Here is a 24151-nt window from a genome sequence, read left to right as displayed (position 1 = left end):
AAAAAGTAATATTAATATTTAACCATGACTGTATGACATTTTATATTTTAATACTTTATGATGAGAAGTTATTGTTGCAAACTCCATTAGAAATTTGAATTGAGATCATTTTTGGAAAAAGGGAAAGGGGGAGGTGAAAAAAATATGGGGGGGGGGGGGGGGGTCAATTTTTCTCATTTCAGATTTCAGAAATTAAAAAGAAAATTTCTTCAAATATTTCTTTTTGAGAGTATTAATATTCAACAGCATAGTGAATTCCTCAAAAGCAAAAAATGTTTTTTAAGTTCATTAGACCACATTCATTCTGTGTCAGAAACCTATGCTGTGTCAATTATTTAATCACAATCCAAATTCAGAGCTGTATCCAGCTTGAATGTTGTGTCCATACTTTCCCCAACCATTTAGGGTTCGACCTCTAACTTCGTATAAAGTAGTCCGAGATTACTCTGACGTCCAACGGCTGTTTTGCCAGACAAGCTGGAGCCGTCCTAATCTCGGACTACGTATAAAGCTGCACCCTGCAGAGCATCTGGTTTTGTCAGTTTTTGGTTGATTTTTTTTAATTCATGAAAAATATAATACTTTGATGGGAATTAAGTTCGTATTTGACTATCATGACATGTATATAAATCTTCTGCGCATGAAATGATACAAAACTGAAGTGTTATGGGTGTTTTAATTTTTTTTAAATATGTAACAAAGAAGTACAAAATGACAAAGGTCTTTTCACACTTACGTGGTCATGGGTGTTTTAAAAATATTCACGCTATGCTATGGACGAAAATATAATATATTATCTACGTCCTAGTTTTTGAACCTGAAATAAACAGTAAATATTGTTAATCAGAAAAGTGTGACGGTGTTTACCTGCATTCGGCAATCCTCGGTAGAATCCGCTACTCTCCTTCTAGTTGAGGGTACGGAATCGGCCGAGTTGAGACGAATATATGTTTATATAGGGACTTGACTACAGGTCAGATGTATAGCCCCTACTATCAAACACCATTCGTGCTCTAGAGGCATATCTTTAGACGTGGAAATACATAGGCGGATCCAGGGAAAAAATTGGTTAATTATATATAGAGAAACATGAAAAGTTCTGTATCCGCCACTGAAATGTTTTATACTGTATATAATACACTTAATTTTTTTTTCGTTCAGTGGCGGATCCAGGGGGAGAGGGGGGGATTCTGGGGTTAGAACCACCCTTTTTTTTTTGACGACCAATGCATTTGAATTGGGACATATGGTTGGAACCCCCCCCCCTTTTTTTTTGAAAATGACTGGATCCGCCCCTGTCATTAATTCATAGAGGAATTTCCTCAGTATATACAATAAGGCAGTGGCTATTTTGCAAAATAACCTCATAGCGGGGTTGTAAAAGCGTTGACCGTGCGCACATTTTTAGAATGAAGCGGAGGCTTCCGCGCTTCATACAAAATGTACTTCGATCAACTCTTTTACACCCCAATGAAGTTACAAAAAAGAAGCATTCAATTCTTAAATGATATAGATGGCTAGATGTCAGTAACCTTTTCGCTTTGCCTTCCTAGTCAGTTAGATTCGGAGAACTCTACTCATTTAATTACATGTTCATACGTTAATTTCTGTTGAACATAAGCTAAAACGTTCAAAAATAGAAAAAAAAACAAGAAATGTTATGTTATAAAACAAACTTGATTTTCGACAGATATGAAAAGCTTCAGCAGGTTTTGGAAGCACTTTGAAAACGACAACTATATGTGTAACTGAGGAAACGTGAAACGAGGCCAACAAAAATTATGAAAACCAGACAAAACGTTAAAGATTAATACAAAATAAAATATTGTACACACAATGTATAGAAACCTAGCTATTGACAGCATTTATTTTATGAGATTTATGCATGCTGAATAGTAAAATGTATATATATATCTGATTTTCAGTCTGCAAAAGTGATGCAGACGCAAAAGAACAAGTGTTATGTAAGTTCATGTCTGCAGTGGCAGCACCTTTCTGTTGCTAGACTCAAAAGAAAATCACACTGGTTTTGTAACGCTCGTCAAGCAGTTTGAAGTTCTTGGGTGTTACTTTTTGTTTCAAAACTAATATAATATTTTTTATTAAATGTTTTTATCAGAATGTCGATTTTTTTATGGGTTTGTATGCCTTTCTTATGTGTATTATATATTATATGTTTTTCTTTTGAGAAATATATTTTAGTGTTCCTATCAACGAAAAAAGTACTAGTATCAATTTAAATGTTTATGCTTTATTTTAGACTTCCTATTAAAGAAAAAAGTACTAGTATCAATTTTTATATTTATGCTTTTCTTTTTAAATATTTAAAAAATACACATTTTTAGAGACTACTTATTTTAAAAGTAAAGAATATCAATTTAACTCATAAAAGACATTTGGTATAGAGATTCCTTATTAAAGTGTATGTTTCTATGTTTTTTCTATTCTTAATTTCTATATATATACTTCTATTAAAATCTTAATTAAGACCAGCAAAATAGCATAACTCTATTTAAATCACTATTTTGCCGGAGTCGGCAAAATAGCGCCAAGGACGATTAAATACATCTTTATTTCAAGTCAAACTAAATGTTGTATTCATTTATATATTATTGAGAAATAAGACTTAAATAAAATATAAGTTGATTTGAATTGAATTCCAGTATTTCTGTGTAAATACCTATGTATGTCAACATATACAACTCACTAATAATGTTATCAGTCATGGTCAGAGACATGCATATATATAACAAGGATCTGAAAACCATAAAGTTTATTATTTTCTGAAGTATGAGCTTACTGAGATGCATTTAAAACCAAATTCTGCATGTAATGCCTGCCAATCCCATGCTTTAAAATTTTACCATGGTTGCTTAACGTCCAGTGGCAAATATTTCATGCATGTTCAGGACGAGAACAAGTTTACAATAAATCGTTGGGTAGGTCTTGTAATAGAGGCCATCCGGGATGATGGTCGGGAAAAATTCGGACTGCCACTAGAAAATGAGGGTATATTGGATAGGAACAGAAATTTTGTCTTGCAACAGGCCACCTACGGACCCCTAAAAGAGTTGTTGCAAGGGTTCTTAATGTGCAAAGAGCGTACCACTCTCTATACATGAGGCATTGGACTAAACGTCCCCATTCTGACTGGACTCGGCTGCAAACTTGATACATGCCGTACAGCCAAACGGACGCCCGACTTTGGAAAGCGTTTTCTGCCGGTCGGAAGAAGACCAAGTGACCGTATTTCGTTTCCCCAGTCACCCTTGTGTTGTATTCACCACAGAGACTATGAGCCGAGGTCAGAGGATGACTGTTATTAATTGTTCAGTACGTATTGTCCAGTTGCAAATATTACATTATAACAAATTAACAAATAATTAAGTCGATTGCCGTTCAACTGAATAGGGAGTCGATCAGAATGAAAGGTGGCAAATTTAAATGCCCATGGTAAATGAGGATATGTTGGAATTTAGATCTTGCAACTGACCACCTGACAATCATCAGAAACACAAAAACTTATCTTACTATTACTAACTTTGCTTAAGCATCTGATAAGATACCAGTCAACAGTCTTTTTAACTGGTATGGTATATTTTAGCTTAGGTCACATTCTTATTTCTTGCATATATATGAATGACATGGTATATCTTAGCTTAGGCCACACTCTTATTTCTGGCATATATATGAATGACATGGAATATCTTAGCTTAGGCCACACTCTTAGTTCTTGCAAATATGAATGCCATGGTATATTTTAGCTTAGGCCACACTCTTATTTCTTGCATATACTATGAATGACATGGTATATCTTAGCTTAGACCACACTCTTATTTCTTGCATGTGACTCGCCATGTCATTTGCAGGGATATGGAGGTAGAACGTCATTGTCAGAAAAATTATAAACATGATAAATATCGAGATTCAATGAAAAACTTATTTGTGGAGAAGAGATAAACACTTTCCTTGGCTTCTTTTTTGCGGACGCCGAACTATACATCATATATAAGTTTTGAAGAAGTTTTACTTTATCGTTTGAAGTGAAAAATATTTGAATCTACATTTTAAATAGATACAAAAAAAAAAAATTCTGCTCTATAGATTTCCTTTCATAAATGAAGTCTGAAATATATCCATAATAAATGCACCGTATCAAATGCATATAAGAGAACACCTACTTATAAACTGTTACGCGTCGCATACTATATTTAGAGACATGCATAATAAATCTAAATTTAAAAAAAAAAGAGGAATTCTTAAAGCTTACTTTGACACATTTTAAACTAACTTTATTTCAACAAGTTTAAATTACATTTTCTAAAATAGAGCTAAGAATTGTTTGCATTGTAGTAAATTTAACTCTTTGAAATTTTATTCAAATACGCTATTGAACATCACTAAGAGCCAATAAATACAATTATTTTGTGTTTTACAAATTAGTGCCTTCAATAAATGAAAGTCGTCATAGAACAGTCTCTTTTTCATACCGGTATTCGAAATGACTCGTTTCAATGCTAATACAACAAACATGTCATAATACCATGACAGAGGTTGTTTTTTTCGGAATATTCTAGATAGATATACAAAAAGCAAATTTTAGACAATGTACCCTCCTAAGCCTGGAAATGGCTAGTCACATCTATAATACTAAAATTACGAGGTCCAATTTGTCAGCCGTCATCACGTAAAAACGACGAATCACAGAATTCAATTTTATATATAACTAATATAGTACAAAGGTGTAGATTAAAAATTACACCACTCCAGGCCCTTTTGTTTTCCACGTAATTAATATTGCCAATAATTAAGAAGTTCCGGGTCGAGTCCGCTACCGATACCAATAGTATAGTTACCTGTTACCTATTACCTTATCTGTACGTTCCGCATCTGACAGGCGCACCACCAAACGTTGTATTCAGGATTAATATGCTATATACACGGGTCATAACCACAGGGTTGACACTACTAAATTGTCAAATTGTTACCTATTGTAGTATTTTAATCAGTAAGACTTTCTAAGATAACAATACGAATACTAAAAATCTGGACTCAAAATAAGGCGTATAGGTACAGTTTTCAATTTGTTAGTGGGCATGACGTAAAACAGCGAAGCAAAGAATTCAACTTTATTTATAACTAATATAGGACAATGCTGTTGATTAAAAAATACTCCATTCCAGGATCTTTTGTTTTCCAAATATTTAATATTATTGTTTCAGTTCGACGGGTTCAAACAGAAAGACTTGAAAGCAGAGAAAAACTGTGTATCTTATAATCGGCATGACTTTATCAGATGACAATACTAATACTAAAATAAGGCTTGCGCATAGCTATATACTTTAATTCAGTCACGGACCCGTGATATCACGGGTGTGTTCTAGTATAATTTTATAGTTAACGGCGTTTTTCTCACAATCACGGACGTTCTACCTCCATAAGCCTAGATATGTCGGGGCTGGTCACATATATGAAAGACCTTCCACACTACTTTAAAAAAAAACAGCAAACAATATATCGTATTTGCTTTTTTTTTCAATTATTTTGTACATAAATTAGGCAGTTAGTTTTCTTGTTTGTATGGGTTTTGCTCATTGTTGAAAGCCGAAAAAATACCTATAATTGTTAATAGTTTTCACTTTGTCCGTCCGTCTGTCTGTCAAAAAATGGTCATTCATTCTCTTGGGGAGAGTTTTCCTATTGACAATAATGCCACATCTTTTTATTTTTGTATTTAACGTTTTGCAGACGAACCTGCAAGGTGACATCCCATTATTCCGACAACCATTATTCCGACAGCCCATTACTCCGACATCCCAGTATTCCGACAACCTATTACTCCGACAGCCCATTACTCCGACAATGCATCTGTCTTGTGTGTATTGGTAAATTTTCTGCGACAAAATCAATTTAAATTTATTTAAATTGATTTTGTCGCAGAAATAATTAGGGACTAATGTGGCGTCAGTCAAAATGAGAAAAACAGTGACAAATACATACCCAGATCCTAAAAAATAAGATGACAAATAGGACGAAATATGTGCTCAGAAAAGATGAGCAATTCCAATAATGAATACGGTATGTGAATCCACGAAATACGGAGACAGTACACAGCACTTCCAATAGCAATCGATCAGTTTGATAGATGACACTCAATATTATTTGTAGGAATACAAATTTTATATCCCGAGCTTATTTTAAAATCTATAATTACATGCCTCTTTTATAATGGTTGGGGAGGTGCAGGACTGATGATTTACAACAAAACTTATTACGAAAAACAAATATGACGGACATTTCGGCAACTTCTATTTAAATATATTCATGAGGAAAAGTGATATCGGGTGACGGGGTCAGTGACTGTATACACGGTGGGTATGGTTGTCCTGCGAGAGAACGTACTGTGCTGGTGATTTGGTCCTGACGGGTGCTGGTGATCAATGAAAAAATGTAAACAAAGACGAAAATAATGATTTCTGACGTTTTCACTCATAAAAATGGAAGAAAACGGTTGAGATTTTTCAATTTTGTTTCTTATGGGTTCATATGTAAACCATTAAAAAGTTGACCCTCTAAACTTTTTCAGTAAGCGTAACACAGAAATGCTCATTTTCAGAAAATCTCGAACTGAAAAAATAAAACAAAAATGCTCATAGAGTCCGCTTTCTATACCGCAATCCACGCGACAAAACTATTTTGTGAAAAAACATTGCAATTTATTAACATTTAGCATTTTCTCAATTTATTCATGTCCTGATACTGTGCTGGTGGGTCCTGTCATTGTGCTGGTGGGTCCTGATACGGTGCTGGTGATTTTGGATAAGAAGTTGGTCATATTTGAAACAAATGTTACAAAATCAATAAAATTGGGCAGATAATTGTTGTCAATAGGATCTATGACTCCTATTTTAGCTCTTGTGCATCCATTTGTCTGTTTAATATGTGTTTTGAAATGATCGTAACTTGTATTAAATAATTACATAAAAGGGCAACATCTTTCGTCCAATATCAGATAACAATATTAGTATCTAAAATAAGAATAGTTTTATTAAGATATTTTAAATGCCCCTTACATTGATGCTTCAACAATGATCAAAGCCAATGCCGCATAGACATGTTTGTTAGCGCTCCGCATACCCCTCTCCACTTCCACCCAACCAACCCACCTCATTTCCTCCTTCATTGTTACAGTGGTGTACCAACACAACAATTTATTACATAAAATAATAACACAAAGACACACATTATTGAATAACGAATGCTTACAGGTACTGAAAGCTAGTTCAAAGCCGCATTTTCAACTAATAGATAAACCATGTTCTCATATACAAAAATCACAATCGTGTAGATTAAAAAAGTCTCAAAACTTAAGTTCACATTTTAATGTTTGATGAAGCAGAACTTTAAAAGTGTGCAGTGAATCTTGTTCTCACAACAGTTATTGTCATAATTATGTTTACATAAGACTCATAAAGGAATTAAGAAGGTACCAAGCAATATTTTACAGTTCAATTTAATGATCATGAATGGAAGGAAATGGTACGTAAGTTTACATAGGACAAAAAGAAATTGATAGTATTTTTTGGCGAAAGACTTAAACGCTTCCTTGCATTATATAGTACAGCTCTTCTATAAAAAGCATGCAAAAAAAACTTTGATTGACTTGCTTGCTATGTTTGCTTGGATGTTTTCAAACAATAGGTAGGCGGAGTTTCAATACATACTGGGATTTGATTGGACAAATACAAACTGACAGGAATTGAAGTTAATGTTCATTTTCCAAATAAATTGTATAGTATATAGTAAACAGACTACTTACCTGTCGTTTACAAACATCCAAACAATCATAGCAAGCAATTTAATCAATGGTTTGCTTTGCATATATTTATAGAAGAGCTGTAAATTCTAAAAAAAAAGAAATTTTGTTGTCGTAGATGGTTAAATCCTCAACAAAATCACAATATCTTTGTTGGAACGAATAAAGGTTTTAACTCAAATTTTTCGTGGACTTTTTAGCTTCCACCCTGACGGGACATGTTAGCTGTTCGTATGCTGTTGCACCTGACGCACGGAAACTTTCACATTTCCATCTTCTTTTCTGAAATATTTTACCCAGCTCATACTTGACAGGACTGTTATCCTAGTAAAAGGTGTAACCAATGAATTGAACACAAGTTAACAATTCCATAATACTATATAATTCATTTTATGTGTCAATTTGTTCGAAAAAAGTCGAAAAGAAGAGAGTTTTTTTAATGCCATGATTATCTGCCGCTTTCTAGATCTATGCTTAGCATTTATTTCAGATGACATGGACTCCTCACCCTGGTGACCCTGCTGCCTTTCATAACTTTATCCGTATACATATATTAATAGATAAACAAAAGGCTGCAACTGGTATTTGATTCGTTGTAAAGATATTTGTGGTGAATGGAAACTGTGAGGGTCAAAATCTTAAATTGCTTATAAATGTTGCTGGACCCAGTTTCGTTATCTGATCTGAATTTTCTGAAATGTGCAAGGTGATAGACATTTTGAATTTTTTTACTCGGTAAGTTTTGCCCTAATTGCTTGAACATTTGCAATATTAAAGCCGATTTCAATGAGTGTGTAGACAAAGGGAATATCTTTGGTTATCTTGCTTGCTGAACAGAAAAGTCATTGTTAGGTTATGTAAACTACCCTACTTTAAGAGTAGACTAGTCCGACAAATGACACATCTTTCTGTCTGTAGGACCAGGCTAATTCGAAAGGAGGGTATAGACCTTACCTAACAATGACTTCACGGTTTAGCTAACAAGCAAGCTAACCAAAGATATAACATTTGCCTACATACTCAATGGAATTGGCTGTAACTAAAAACTCGAATACATTTTAACAGACAGTGGTCTGGTTTGTTGATGAATATTGTTTTTCCTAGATTCACTCTTGAAAAAATCATTTGGTAACATTTGGTCATTGTAATACGGACGCCAAGACAATAAATGAACCTCACACGATCCCTCGACACAGTTGAGCTTATATATGATCTTATAGCGATTCGGGTTGAAAATCAGTTGAAATTAAGCCAGTTATTTGTGTGTGTAGATTTGTATTGTTTTAAACTGTTATGACTTTTTAAAGTTAAATCTAGGTGTTTAATCTAAGAATTTCTTTTTTAAACTTATTTACTTGTTTTATACTCAATTGGTAGTATGAAGTTACGAGATATTTTAATTTTTGAAATTGAAGGCACAAATACTTTTAAATAGATTTTTAAGGATAATGTACCCTTGTGTTGATCCCATGCTAAACATAACAAAAATTTCTGTACAAAGGTCTGTGAATTTTCTACAAAAATAGTGATTTTATTTTCACCAAATTCTCTTTTTCTACTAAATACAATAATGAACTATAAATAATAATGCTTTGCAAGAAGTTTCCCCTTGATACATGTATATGTACAAAATTATATCTCTATTATTCATTGTCTGTGCTGTTTTGATACTATTGCAGTTTGCACATTTTCGTAATTGACAGGCCACAGGAGGGGGTGATAAACCATACACGAAAATATAAAATATTGATCTAAGTACTTAATTTGCATCTCTGAACCCCCACCCCGGCTTGTTTTTTAGGAGGGTGTCTAAAAATGGTCGATTACAGACAGCCGAGTACGCATTTTACTTTCTAGTCGTGTTTACGTTGATTGTTAAAGTCCTGAACACGGATAGATAGAAACAAAAATGTTTGATTTATCTGGCTTTAGATTCAGTTTTTTTAAATATAAATTAAGTCTACATTTTAATATAATAATACTAAGAATTCACAATATAAAAAAATGCAGAAAAAAAATGGAGATGTGAAATATCTTAATAAGGAGTCATTACTACAGAGATGTGACACAAAAAACTTAAAAGCTTAGTGATATTACCAATATTAAAATAAAAATGTATTTTAGTTTGGTAGTTTTTCCATTTACTCATTTTCAATCATAATTAAGGCACATTTGATTTTTTATTCATAAAAATATTTAAATATAGAAAAGTAGGACACATTGTTCACTTCCTCCCCTGTAATTCTTTATCAAAAATATTTATTTATTTTGGAATTTTGAAATGAAAAAGCTAAGAAATCTTAGTTTTGTTAATGTTCTCTAGGTTATCTCGTCTTCATTTTCTGACATATTCTCTGACATATTCTAGTCTGCCCTTTCATAAAATAGTGATTTTTTTTAGTGTTCTATCGAACTTTCGAAAAAAATACCTGATAACCGTTCAGACAAAAAAAATATGTTGAAAAAATCTTACAGATACAGCAAGTGATTCTTAATAGCTGTAAGATACATTTTTCTTTTAAAATACAACTTTTAAATCTTACGGGAAACTATTCCAAGCTTAACACTTTCACTGTAACCTCGCTTTAACTTATCCCCCATCCCCCCAAAAAAAACCAAACAAACAAACCCGCAATACTATTGTCATTCTTATAGTCAGCACTCAATTTTTCACAAACAAATGTGTTTTAAGCTGCTTAAAGACATATGATTCAAACGCTCAGAAAGTCCTTTCTTCTATATTTTTGCTCTCCATTTTTATACAAAACCTTTTACATTTTTATTTTATGGGTTATTGTTGAAGGTCGTACAATGACGTATGGTTGTTAACACATACTTTCTTTGGTTTCTTATGGAAATTTGTCCATTGACAACAAACATACAACATCATCTACTTTATATAAGTATTGTATAAATTCAAGGCCGTAGCGCAAGGCCGAACGAAGTGAGGCAAATCGCCGAGCGGAGCGAGGCGAAAAATTTTTGAGCCGAGCGAAGCGAGGCGAAAATTTTTTTTGGGGGGGGTTCGGGTGTCTGAAACGGGAAAAGCTTATTTCAGCATAAATATGGGAGAAGTCAATGTATTTATAATAAGAAACAAAAGAAACAAATTAACAGAAATGCGTTTTTTTAATAGCTAGCCTAGTAAGTAACAAAACAAGTTTCACTGTATATCATAGTTAATCTCTGTTGGTCAACCAAAACTTCCCGATTCTCCTATGTCCTGTGCTATCGAATAGCTTCAATACACGTTCTTTGTCCACTGCATCATTCCTATGCACATGGAGCATGGCAAGCCCACAAAGCCTGTCACCACCCATTGTAGCCCGTTCCCATGTTTTCAAACGCCTTAAACTGGAAAACGATCTCTCACAACAGACTGATGTGACAGGCATAGTTAAAAGTACTTGCAATATTGTGAAAACATTTGGGTACAAGTCTTTGTTAGCCAGCTTAATTGCTGTCGTGAGGCTTCCTTCATCTAGCATACCTACTGTCTTTCTTACCCACCTTTCAAGTTCACATGTTAACTCTTCCATGTTTGTTACGTCCGGAAATGCTTGGAAAAGGTGTTCAATTAATTCCGGTGTTAACTTGCCTACATTTTTTGGAATAAGGTAATATCCTAACATTTGATTTTTTACCTCATCAGGAAACCGGCGTTGCATTTCACTAATAACGTGATCCAAAAATGGGAAAAATAAATTAATTCGCCAATGCTGCTCTGCAGTAGAGGCAGTTGCTGCGTTCTCCCTATGAACTTGACGACCAACTCGCCTACGTGGCATTAAGTCTATTTCAATAGCATCTGCTATGACAGTACCTCGCCTGAAAAGTTCTGAAAAAATTTCCTCTGTTCTCTTTTCCTGCAATAATTCCAGAAGAATTTTTGATTCCTCAAAAGCATCCACCATGTTGCAGTCAGTCTTTTGAAGGAACAATGTTAGTGGCTTAAGAATGCTCAAAACAAATTGGGCAACTAACACGGCAACAATGCATTCGGGGTCTTCCAGGTAGCGCCGATAACCACTTGCATTTGTCCTAGCATCACTTGTGCTTACATTTTCAATTTTAGTCAGAGCAGCATGAACAGATTTGTAGTTTGCAAGAAGTGACGAAACCGTGTCTACTCTTGCTGTCCACCTTGTTTCGCATAAACGCTTCACCGAAACATCTGTTCCCTTTTTCAAAAGTTTTATGTCGACATCTTCTTCCTCATTTTGTAAACCTTCAAGCATATCATCTACTAATTTTGTATTACCTGTAAATGAGTTTAGGATGGTTTTACGCTTGTGGGATGCACACAAGAACCATGTCATTTGGCCGACTGATGACATCAAATTTCGTATCTGGCGCACATCCTTGCAACTCTGCGTCACCACAAGGTTAAGGTTGTGCGACTTGCAGTGCACGAAGGGTGCATCTGGACATTGTTCACGTATGCGCTGTTGTACACCTGATACATGTCCACTTATGACAGAGGCTCCATCGTACCCTTGTCCACGCAGTTTCTGCAATGGTAGTCCCCATGTGTCTAGGTTACTAACAATTGCATTAGCAATATGTTCAGCGTCAACTTCCTTAGGTTCAACAAATCCTAAAAAATCCTCTCTAACCTCATACGTGTCATTATCAACATATCTGATACACAGCGATAGTTGCTCTGTCACGGAAACATCCGTAGTTTCATCGGCCATTATGGAATAAAAGCCAGATGCTTTACATTTTTGCACAATTCGTTCTCTTATTTCAAGTTCACAGCATTGTATCAATTCGTTCTGAATCTGTGGTGATAGGTATGTCATAGATTTGTGTGCTGTTTCGAGATGATCTTTTAATACCGTATCAAAGTTAGATTTCCAATTGATGAAAAATTGAAAGTTTCCGTCTTCCTGGTGAGATATTTTATCCCAATTTCCCCTTAATGCAATGTTCCTCTGCCCTAACACGATTATCACATCAATTATGGAAAGAAGTATATCATGATTTTTCTTGACCCTGTCTTCATATGCTTTGCTTAATGATGAACATATACTAGGTTTCTTGCCTTCGCATACAGAGATAAAATTTTCAGCCTTCTCAACTGCATTTCTATGGTCAACGGAGTCGTCATGTGATTTTAAAGTTGATCTTTTATTACCCACTGCATTTTTCCAGTCCGTGAAACCTTTACTGCTAAAAAGTCCACCTTCATCCCGAAAAACAACACAATACTTGCAATATGCAGCATCTTCCGTACAGGAATATCTTAACCATGGAAACTGGGATTCCCAAGATGGCAAATATCGTCTCCCCCCTTTTTTAGGATAAACATTAGATATTTCGTCAGCATCTTTTAGCATCGCCAATTTCTGTTCATCTGTACTATGTTGGTTTTCAATAAGAAATATAGCTGGATCAAGCCCCTTTTGACTACTAACTGACATTAGAGTAGACTTTTTACTAGTACTCGGCTCTGGTGTTTCCATTATTTCTGGATCTGGTTCATTTTGAATGGGAGAGGATATATCTGGAGTTAATTTTTCTGTATCAGAATGGTCATCTACAAAGAAATTGAACAAATAAACCTGATGCTAGCATGATGATAATGATGATGAATGCCTTTTTCATCTCCTGTCCAGCAGCAAGTTATAAGCTTATAAAAGACGAGAACATATTATAAGCATCAATTAGGATATATCTATTTTTAATACATAATCATAATCCGCTGGAAGACATGTCAACCTAACTGGACACATTTATTCTACCAACTTTCAAGTCATTGGTTTTAACTATGAACAACCTGGATTCGAACCCACGACCTTACCGCTCAAGAAGCAATGGAACACATTAGCATACAACCAGACAATGCTGATCATAATCAGAAAAAGAAACACGAAAAAAATATTTTCAAACAATACTAAAAATATATTTCACACTTTTATTACTGATAAATAAATATAATGAATTGCCTTAAATTAATACATTAAAGATTTGAGTCTCCCATAAAAAGGCGCTTCGTGATTTTGTTTAAAACTAATTATAAATAATTATTATATTTTTGGTCAATGAATTATTTTATCGATTAGCATTTGTTGTTCAGTGAATTGATAGTGTATACATTGGTAACTATAGCATTATCCATCCAAAAAATAAAACAAGCAGAAAGCCTGCATACTTATAGGGGGTGTTTATACTCATGAGTTACCTTTCTCATCTTTTTTTCTCTTTAAAGAACCCGTCTTCAACCAGTTTTGTAAAGACATCACGAGTTTGTTTCAATTTTCTATTTTGATTTGTATTCGGAACACTTATTGTTTTACCGTCAGCGCTATGGTAAAAGCTGCACGCTGCAACATAGTGGACACACTGTATGTAGTGTGCCGGTAGATAATTTGAAACTCGAAACTCGCATAATGATATTAGTATGATAATGTAAAATACATAATTGAAAAAAATGACACTTTTAAAGTTTGGTCGTCGTTTCAAAAGTGAGGCATTTGCCTCATTTGCCTCCATTACGCTACGGCCCTGATTAATTACAACGTATTTTGGCGATCTTGCAAAATGATCGTAATCCCGAAAATCGTAAACATATTTTCTTATCTTAAAAGGGGGCAAGAAGGGTTCCATTAACAGGCCAATAAATAAAATCACAGTTAATTATAAAAAGAATAAAAAATAGGTTTTTTTTTTCTCTCATAATAACAGTAAACAGATTCATAACAATGTCAATTTCAAGAAAGCAGACAACAGTTAATTACTAGTAGTCAATATTAGTACAGCATCAATGATCTTGACTGAATATTTGCCACTTTTAACTTAACTAAAATATAAAGGCACAGAACCAGGACATAGGAGCACAGAACCAGGACCGTTTTTCTTATAACCAGCACATCGTCAGGACAATTCCGTTTAACGAACTTGCACGACTTTTGCAATTTTATATTGTTGTAATATACTTTGCATGGTACTTATGACGCATCAGAGAAAAATTAAGCAACAAAACAGTCGTTTTATTGCCGTTCTGATACAATGTAAACAAACCCACCAGCACAGAATCAGGACCCACCAGCACCCGTCAGGACCAAATCACCAGCACAGTACGTTCTCTCGCAGGACAACCATACCCACCGTGGTATATGACATAGAAATATACAGTTAACGCAATTTGACTGCTTAAATAGAACGAGTGAAGTATAAAAGCCAATAACAACTAGTAAAAAATCTAAGACAATGTGTGACTTTCTTGTCCCGCTTGTGTCTTTGTCAAATTATCTAATTGTAAAAACTTGTACATTATGTGTTTTGTGTCATACTTGACACTTATTTTTCATTTAAAGATTGTTTCAAGAAGAAAAATATTTAGATATTATTGATTTTAAGAAAGGTAGTTCATATGCATGTTAATTAAGAATCGGTGCTCACCCATTACATTAGGAATTGAAAATGCCAGATACTCAAAAAATCGTATTGTACACATATCCAACTATCTCCGTCATCACGTGACTTTTACACTTCTGTTGTATATCATTAATGGCCGATAGATTATCAATGAAAGTGAACGGGGTTCATAGATAAAACGGTCATAACTTTTTTGTTATAAAGTATATTTTTCCTTCCAACCCCGCGTTTTACAGTTTATAAATTTTTACAATTAAATATGTTTTAAGTTTCAGTTCAGAAATATGATTTCGTGCTTCGAAATAAGTTTGAAAATTGAGGTGACATAGCCACACAGCCTCCGTTGACATCTTCGTTAAAACTCGACAAAATTGCAATGGGACCTTTTTGTAAAATCAATTTTCTCAATTAATTTATTGTTACTTATATCCTTCCAACCTCTAAAAAGATCGACAACATATTTATTTAAAGTAAATGGCAAACCATATCAGTTCAGGTATTAAACTTTTTGCTTCGAAATTTGTTTGAAAAGTTCATATTTTGGCAGTCTTCAGCAATATTTTCAAAATGGCGGACACTGTTGAAGGTTCATAACGACACGACATGCCGGTATTCATTTAGTTATAAATCAAAAAGTAATATTTCAAATATTTATCAAAGTGTGTCTTTTTGTACTTAAGAAATTTCTTTTTTCACATGTTCTTCAATATATTTATTAGAAACAGTCTCTCACACTCAAAATAAAGATTTACATGCACCGACCATGCAGTTTAGAACATTGATAGCGTGGGGCGACATGGACATATATATTTTTGAAGATTTGTACGATGAAAATCGTAAAATTGTTAGATGCATGTCTTTTCAATAATTGTCTTACCTTAATGCAACATATATTTAAACACTATTTCCCTCTGTGAAAGTGGATACATGCTATTTGTTTTGATAAAATTTCGAAGTTACATATAACAAAATGGCGACCAAATAATTTCAAACGTAGAGGATGTTCGACACTTAGTTTACACATGCAAATAATTCAATAAGATTTAACTGTTTGTATTGCAATTAAATATGACACGTTATTGTAACTCGTATGATAATTAAGGATAAAGCAAGATTGTGGAGATATTAATTAAGTCATCAACGTGATCAAACAAAACAAACATGGCAACGTGACCTAATCACGATGTAAATTTTGACAAGACTTAATATATATATTAGTATTATACGATTGTTTATGAAATCATTTTATGATAATATTTTATATCAACGAAAGGAAACCACGGATGGGTTGAAACAAAGATGCAATATCTATATATATATATTTTGAAATTATTACTTGGGTAACCAGTACATTTGACATAACCATAATTAAACCAGTCACATACAGAGTTATCGAACCTAATTATGACTGGAATAGTTGCATATGAGCTGATAAAGTTGGGGATGAGTGTCAATTTTCAATCGAATACTCCCTTCATATAAATAATTTGAGGGATGAACTCTTTCAGCATATTTCTAGCACTTGTCAGAACTTTAAAAAAATAGATAAACATGATTAATCTTCGATGTTAACACAAAAAAACTTTACTATTATGGGAAAATGATGATTTTATTGTTAGTACTTTTGAATAATGTAGTACAGGTCTTGATACTGATTGTTGTTTGATATCAATGTGTTAGTTGCTTTTTTCCTTCTTTGTTTTGGCTCCGATTGTGACTGAGGCTTATGGTGAAATAAAGATAACTATATCATATTAGTATTGTTATGTATTAATGTTGACCCAATCATTATACTACCGCTTCGAAAAAGTGGGGAGTATAATGTTTTACCTCTGTCGGACCGTCCGTCCGTCCATCCGTCAGTCCGTCCGTCAGTTCATCCGTCCGTCCCATGAATATGTTCGTTGTATCTTTTTCATGAACAACATTACAAGGATTTCTGAAATTTGGTTTCAGGGTTTATTGAAGTCGGCTATATCGTGTGATGCGTTTTCAGATTCATAACTCAACAACTTTCTGTTTACCGAACACTTTTCACATGAGAGCAAAGTTGAAAATTTTCGTCATATTTTTCTCAGAAACTACAATACAATGATTTCTGAAATTTTGTTTCAAGGTTTATACAAGTCAGTTATACCGTGTGATGCTTTTTCAGATTCACAACTCAACAACTTCCTGTTTACCGAAATATTTGGGCGGGGGTATCATCATAAGCTCGCACCATCACTGGTTGGTCTTCATTTATATGCTCTTTATATATAGACCCTGTAATTTGGAAAATGAAATATTCTTTTCTGTTCTATTCTATATAAAGATTTCGAATTGAGTATATAGAAAGTGTTCAACTACCTATAGTCTTATGTAATATATACCAGTGGCGGATCTAGAAATTTTCATAAGTGGGAGCCCACTGGCTGCATAAGAGGGGGCCCGCTTCCGTCACGCTTCAGTGATTCTCTATATAACCAACCAAATTTTTTTCTCAAAGGGGGGGGGGGGGGGGGCGGGTCCCCTGCCCCCCCTAAACCCGCCTCTGTATACGGAGTTATTTCTTAAAATATGTTATTAAATAAACGTAATAATACAGACACACACATTTTATTTTACCCTGATACCCTGATACTTGACTTGATAAGTGTCGGACTTATGGGTTGTCGGAGTATTGGGCTGTTGGAGCAATGGGTTGTCGGACTATTGGGTTGTCGGACTAATGGGTTGTCGGACTAATGGGCTGTCGGAATAATGGCGTGTAGCAGACAACACTGACTGCCTAAGACGGGGCTCCCTTCTGCCATGCTTCAGTGATCCCCTAGATATAATCAACCAAATTTTCACACAAATAGAATAAGGAATAGGAACAGAATTTGTCAAAGAGACAACAACCCGACCAACGAGAAGAACACAGCTCAAGGTCACCAATGCAGGGTCTTCAATGCTGCCAGCAAATACCCCACACAAAAGTGGGCTTTGTCTCGCCCCTAAACAATAATGTATACTAGTTCAGCAAAATGGATGAAGGAACTTGCAGGTACATGCCTTCAATTATTTTTGTTTTTTTTATCACAAAAAACGAAAAAACAACCTCACACTGTAATAACAATCAAATAAAGAATTATAAAATGGACTAAATAAATTGCCCTCGTAATTAAAATTCTCAAAAATCATTCTCAATAGGCTTAATCTTATGCTAAAATAAAAAACCTTGATAAAGTGTAACAAGAGTTCACATGCAGAAATGTCTCGCCTGTTTAACTTATCTTTGAATTCATGTTGAAAGTCTAACATAAAAGTTTTACAAGTATCACACAATCTTAACATTATCAATATTCTATGATAGTGAGTGATGGTCAGATGAAACAGACCAGATAGACATGTACACCTTACAATCAATCCATACACCAAATATAGTTGACCTGTTGCTTAAAGTACCTGATAAAATGACAAAACTACGAAAATGTATCATTGACCACTTAACTATAAAAATGAGGTCAAGGTCAGATAATACCTGTCAGACAGGCATGTACACCTTACAATCAATCGATAAATCAAATATAGTTAACCTGTTGCTTAAAATCTGGTAAATGGACAAACTTATGAAGATACATCATTGACCAGTGAACCATGAAAATGAGGTCTAATTAGATAATACATGTTAGACAGACATGTACCACTTTAAATACAATCATTCTATACACCAAATATAGTTGACCTGGTGCTTAAAGTATTTGACAAAATGACAAATATTACGAAAATATATCATTGACCAGTGAACCATGAAATGAAGTCAAGGTCAGACGACACCTGTCAGAAAGACATGTACACCTTACAATCATTCTAGTCACCAAATATAGTTGACCTGGTGCTTAAAGTATTTGATAAAATTGACAACATTACGAAAATGTATCAATGTATCATTGACAAGTGAACCATGAAAATAAAGGCAAGGTCAGATAATACAGACATGTACACCTTACAAACATTCCATACACCAAATATAGTTAACCTGTTGCTTTAAGTATTTGATAAAATGACAGAATTACGAAAATATCATTGATCAGTGAACCATGAAAATGAGGTCAGGGTCAGATAATACAGTCAGGCAGACATGTACAACTTACAACTATTCCATACACCAAATATAGTTGACATATAGCTAATATTGTTTGACTGCAACAGACCACTAAAACATAACATTGACCTATAAAGTATGAAAATGTATTTTTTTTTTTTTTTTTTTTTTTTTTTTTTTATCTTCTTGCACTTCAATTACTTGTGTATTTTTGCTACAAAACTTCTGACCAGTTGGAGTTAGATTCATAAATAAAACAAATTAGCAACTGGGTCAGGACAATTTGATTCCAAACTACAGATCATTTGTTTACTCTTTGTAAGCAAAACTTGGACACACATGACCTGTATTTTAATCAGATTGGGGTCAGAATGGACTGCTATAAGGGGAGAGAAACATTAATTATCAAGTCACAGTAATTGAAGAAAAAAATCCTTGTCCTCACTATTATGGCCAGTAACATAAACAACTGCACCCATGATTACATAATTATTTCTTTTCCATCCATTATAGAATCTTATTCTTTGTATTAGATGACATCATCAGTATTATAATACTTTTAAGGAAAAAAAATATGACAAAAAAGCGCCAAAGTTTCCCGAATGGGCCCCAACTCCCATAATAGGTCATTTGGTCTCTGGTTGAAAGTTGTCTCATTAACAATCAAATCACATCCCTTATTTTGATAAAGCTAAAACAAACATTTTTCCATACACTATTCCAATCAAGTGTAGTTTAATATATAGCCCTGCAAATTATTGAAAACAAGAATGTGTCCAAAGTACATGGATGCCCCACTTGCACTATCCTTTTCCATGATCCATGGACTGTAAAAATTGGGTAATAATCTAATTTGGCATTAAAATTAGAAAGATTATATTATAGGGAACATATGTAATAAGTTTCAAGTTGATTGGACTTCAATTTCATCAAAGACTACCTTGACCAAAAACTTTAACCTGAAACTCCCACTTTCATTTTCTATGTATAGTGAACCGTGAAATTGGGGTCAAAAGTCTAATTTGGCTTTAGAATTAGAAAGATCATATCAATAAGCAACAAGTGTACTAAGTTTCAAGTTGATTAGAACTCAGCTTCATCAAAAACTTCCTTGACCAAAAACTTTAACCTGAAACTCCCCCTTTCATTTTCTATGTTCAGTGGACCGTGAAATTGGGGTCAAAAGTCTAATTTGACTTTAAAATTAGAAAGATCATATCATAAGCAACAAGTGTACTAAGTTTCAAGTTGATTGGACTTCAGCTTCATCAAAAACTACCATGACCAAAAACTTTAACCTGAAACTCCCACTTTCATTTTCTATGTTCAGTGGACCGTGAAATTGGAGTCAAAAGTCTAATTTGACTTTAAAATTAAAAAGATCATATCATAAGCAACAAGTGTACTAAGTTTCAAGTTGATTGGACTTCAGCTTCATCAAAAACTACCTTGACCAAAAACTTTAACCTGAAACTCCCACTTTCATTTTCTATGTTCAGTGGACCGTGAAATTGGGGTCAAAAGTCTTATTTGGCATTAAAATTAGAAAGATCATATCATAAGCAACAAGTGTACTATTTTTCAAGTTGATTGGACTTCAGCTTCATCAAAAACTACCTTGACCAAAAATTTTAACCTGAATGGACGGACGCACGGACGGACGGATGCACGGACGGACGGACGCACGGACGAACGGAGGCACAGACCAGAAAACATAATGCCCCTCTACTATCGTAGGTAGGGCATAAAAATGAAAAAAATCACAGAAAACGGAAGGACCTCAATGGTAATTTAAGATGAAAAATTCCATTCTTTTAAGTATGTATAAAAAACAGAAGAAAATATGTATAGATATTTATTCCCAAAATATTATGTATTTTATCTAACAAATATAAAATAAATAACTCTACAAAAAAAAACCAATAATAACAATTTATGATTTTTTTTTATTATAAAATAGCCATCAGAATAAAAATTCTTCCAAAATTCTTTCTCAATAACCTTAATTATACTGAAAGGTTAAGATCTGTTTATCTTATAATAAACTTATTAAGTAAGCAATAATCATACATTTTGTAATCCAAAATATCTATGTTTAGCAATAAAATCATTAGCTGATATAGATTTAGCTCTGAAATGAATTTTGAGGGATAATTTTCATACATTTTGCTATCAAATCAGCATTGAGTTCGAAATCAGATAATAACTTGATATTGTCTAACAACTAAACATACAACCATAAATATGTAAATATATGTTTGAATAGCAGTGTGAAGATGATCCAACATCAACAAAACATATTACACAAGTACTTTATCAGTAATTTTATCCATCTCAAATATGACCACTTATCTTAACAATACATGTGTCAGGAACCTCTGGCCTTTGTTAAGTCTTGTATGATTTTTAATTTTAGTTTCTTGTGTATAATTCGGAGTTTAGTATGACGTCCATTATCACTGAACTAGTGTACATATTTTTTAGGGGCCAGCTGAAGGAAGCCTCCGGGTGCGTGAGTTTCTCGCTACATTGAAGACCCATTGGTGGCTTTTGGCTGTTGTCTGCTCTATGGTCATGTTGTTGTCGCCTTAATACATTCCCCATTTCCTTTCCCAATTTTATGTGTGAAAATGGTGATTTTCCCTAATTTTTACAGGTAATTGTATTGCACTTCAGAGTAGAGATAAGGGCAGTTAGAACATAGATATAGGAAGATGTGGTATGAGACAACTCTCCATCAAGGTAACAATTTGTAAAATTAAACCATTATATGTACACTTACTGAATGCAAAAAAATTTACTTTATTATCTACTGAAAAAGTTCTGGATTTTTTTAATTGGATAAATGGTTGAGTATTGCAAAAATAAGAACTGGCATGCTGAATTCTGACATAAATACTGGTAGTTCTATGCAGGTTTTCCTGTAAGCGTAATAATTATTCTCACATTTTAGTCTGTAATGTTAAAAATCTCAATAATAAAGGCACAAAATCATCTATGATCTTAAAGTATGGAATGTTGACAAACTCAAACAATTTTACATTGTGAGAAATTCACAATATACAATGAAAAAAGATATGTAATATAATGAAATTGATGTAGCCAATTTAGTAAATATAAATGAAACAAGTGAATCTGTGAGCTACTGCTCACTGATGATACCCCCTCAGCAAGTGTATAATTTTAAAAGTGTAAAAATATGTAAGTGTTCAGTAAACAGGAAGTTGTTGAGGGATGAGTCAAAAAACACATCACACGGTATATTGTAGTTCCTGAGAAAAATGTGACAAAAATTTTCAACTTGGCTATCATGTATAAATGATACAAGTGTTCAGTTAACAGGAAAGGAAGTTGGCGACTTTAAATATGAATCTAAAAATGCATCAAACAGTATAGCTGACATATATAAAGCCTGAAACCAAATTTCCGAAATCCGTATTGTAGTTCCTGAGAAAAAAGCGACAAAAATAATCATGAAACAGACGGACTGACAGATGGACAGACATAGGTAAAACAGTATACCCCCCTTTTTTTTAAAGCGGGGGTATAATAAATGATAATATATAGCTAACAGATGAAGAAAAGTATTTAATAATACAACATGCATATAATCTAGGGGTATCAAAGGGATCATAGATCATCTACATGGTTAATGTCTGATGAAGTTGCACCGATAATAAAACAAAATATACAAAGCATAATAATTTGAGCATTAACATGTTTCTCGTACTGTTATACAGTAAACAATAACAATTAAATTGTCTTACACAAAATATTTACCAACATCTTTACAACATAAACAATAATGAAACAATTCTAAGTAACATAGAAAAGCAACTATTTATTCATACCACAAATTAATACTACCGATAAAAATGTGATGTCCCACAATACATCTTTATATTCCCCACTTTAGGTTTATCTTTTTAGCGTAATAGCATGACAGTCAGTGCTTTTAGCAGTGGCAGATGTTGGTGGCAAGGGACCAGGGCCCTACCCTTATGGAGCTACATATATGGTTAATGCATCCAATTTTAACATGTCCCATTTCAAACCCACAACAATTTTATTCAAGTTTTGAGTGAATAGTTAATAATGGCATGAAAATTTAATGTTTTTAAGTATAATATTGATCAGAGCTTTTAAAATCAAGTTTGGCAAAAAAATTAAGTTTGGGCTTTGAAAACTAGCATGGTAATTGGAAAATAATGTTTTATCTCCCAATATTTCCTGGAAAACTAGCATGGTAATTAATGTTTTATCTCCCAATATTCTTAAAATAATAAAAATCCTTATGACATTTCAATATGAAACTGTTTCAACTCCCCTTAAAAAGTAAAAGATTGTACTCCATATATTACGTTTTTATTTCTTAATTCAATTAAATTGACAATATTATATAAATTAACTGTTACAAACATATGAGAAATTTTAAACTTGTCAACAACATGCTAAGCAATTACAAATACATTAATTACAGTACTAAACTAAACTAGTAGAGTAACCCCTGTCTAAGGGCAGTTAATATAGTTTCAGGGGAGATAACTGTTTACAAAATAAAGTATAATACTTTATTTTGTAACCCCTACCTAACAGCAGTTAATATAGTTTCAGGGGAGATAACTGTTTACAAAATAAAGTATAATACTTTATTTTGTAAACAGTTATCTCCCATGAGACTGTATATCAGTATGCTTGGCAGAATTGTTACAGAATTTTGTTTTTGATAAAATGTTGATTTGTTACACCATCATGATAATGTCACAAATATAAATATATCAAAAGGAGTAGGTCCGGTAAGGACCGATTTTGGCCTCAAATTTCAGGTTCATCTGACGAAAGATTTTGACCACTTTTTAAACACTTAAGTGTCTATTTTATTT

The 24151-nt window shown here is 33.5% G+C and overlaps 1 protein-coding gene across 2 annotated transcripts in view; it reads right to left on the bottom strand.

The window, feature by feature from the left end:
• Positions 1–24151, bottom strand: part of LOC139511923 (putative protein-lysine deacylase ABHD14B) — a 140412-nt gene that overhangs the window by 4590 nt on the left and 111671 nt on the right. The window contains exon 1 of one of the 2 annotated variants that reach the window (XM_071299091.1): positions 737–868. The exons of the other annotated variant lie outside the window; for it this stretch is intronic. The gene's annotated coding sequence lies outside the window, so the exon portion shown is untranslated. Of the gene's footprint in view, positions 1–736; positions 869–24151 lie in introns of those variants that run through there. 2 annotated transcript variants of the gene reach the window in all.

The sequence above is a fragment of the Mytilus edulis genome, chromosome 2, assembly GCF_963676685.1.
Source record: "Mytilus edulis chromosome 2, xbMytEdul2.2, whole genome shotgun sequence".
NCBI lineage: Eukaryota > Metazoa > Mollusca > Bivalvia > Mytilida > Mytilidae > Mytilus > Mytilus edulis.
The sequence above is the reverse complement of the archived record's forward strand: the minus strand, read 5'-3'. Positions and strand labels throughout refer to the sequence as shown.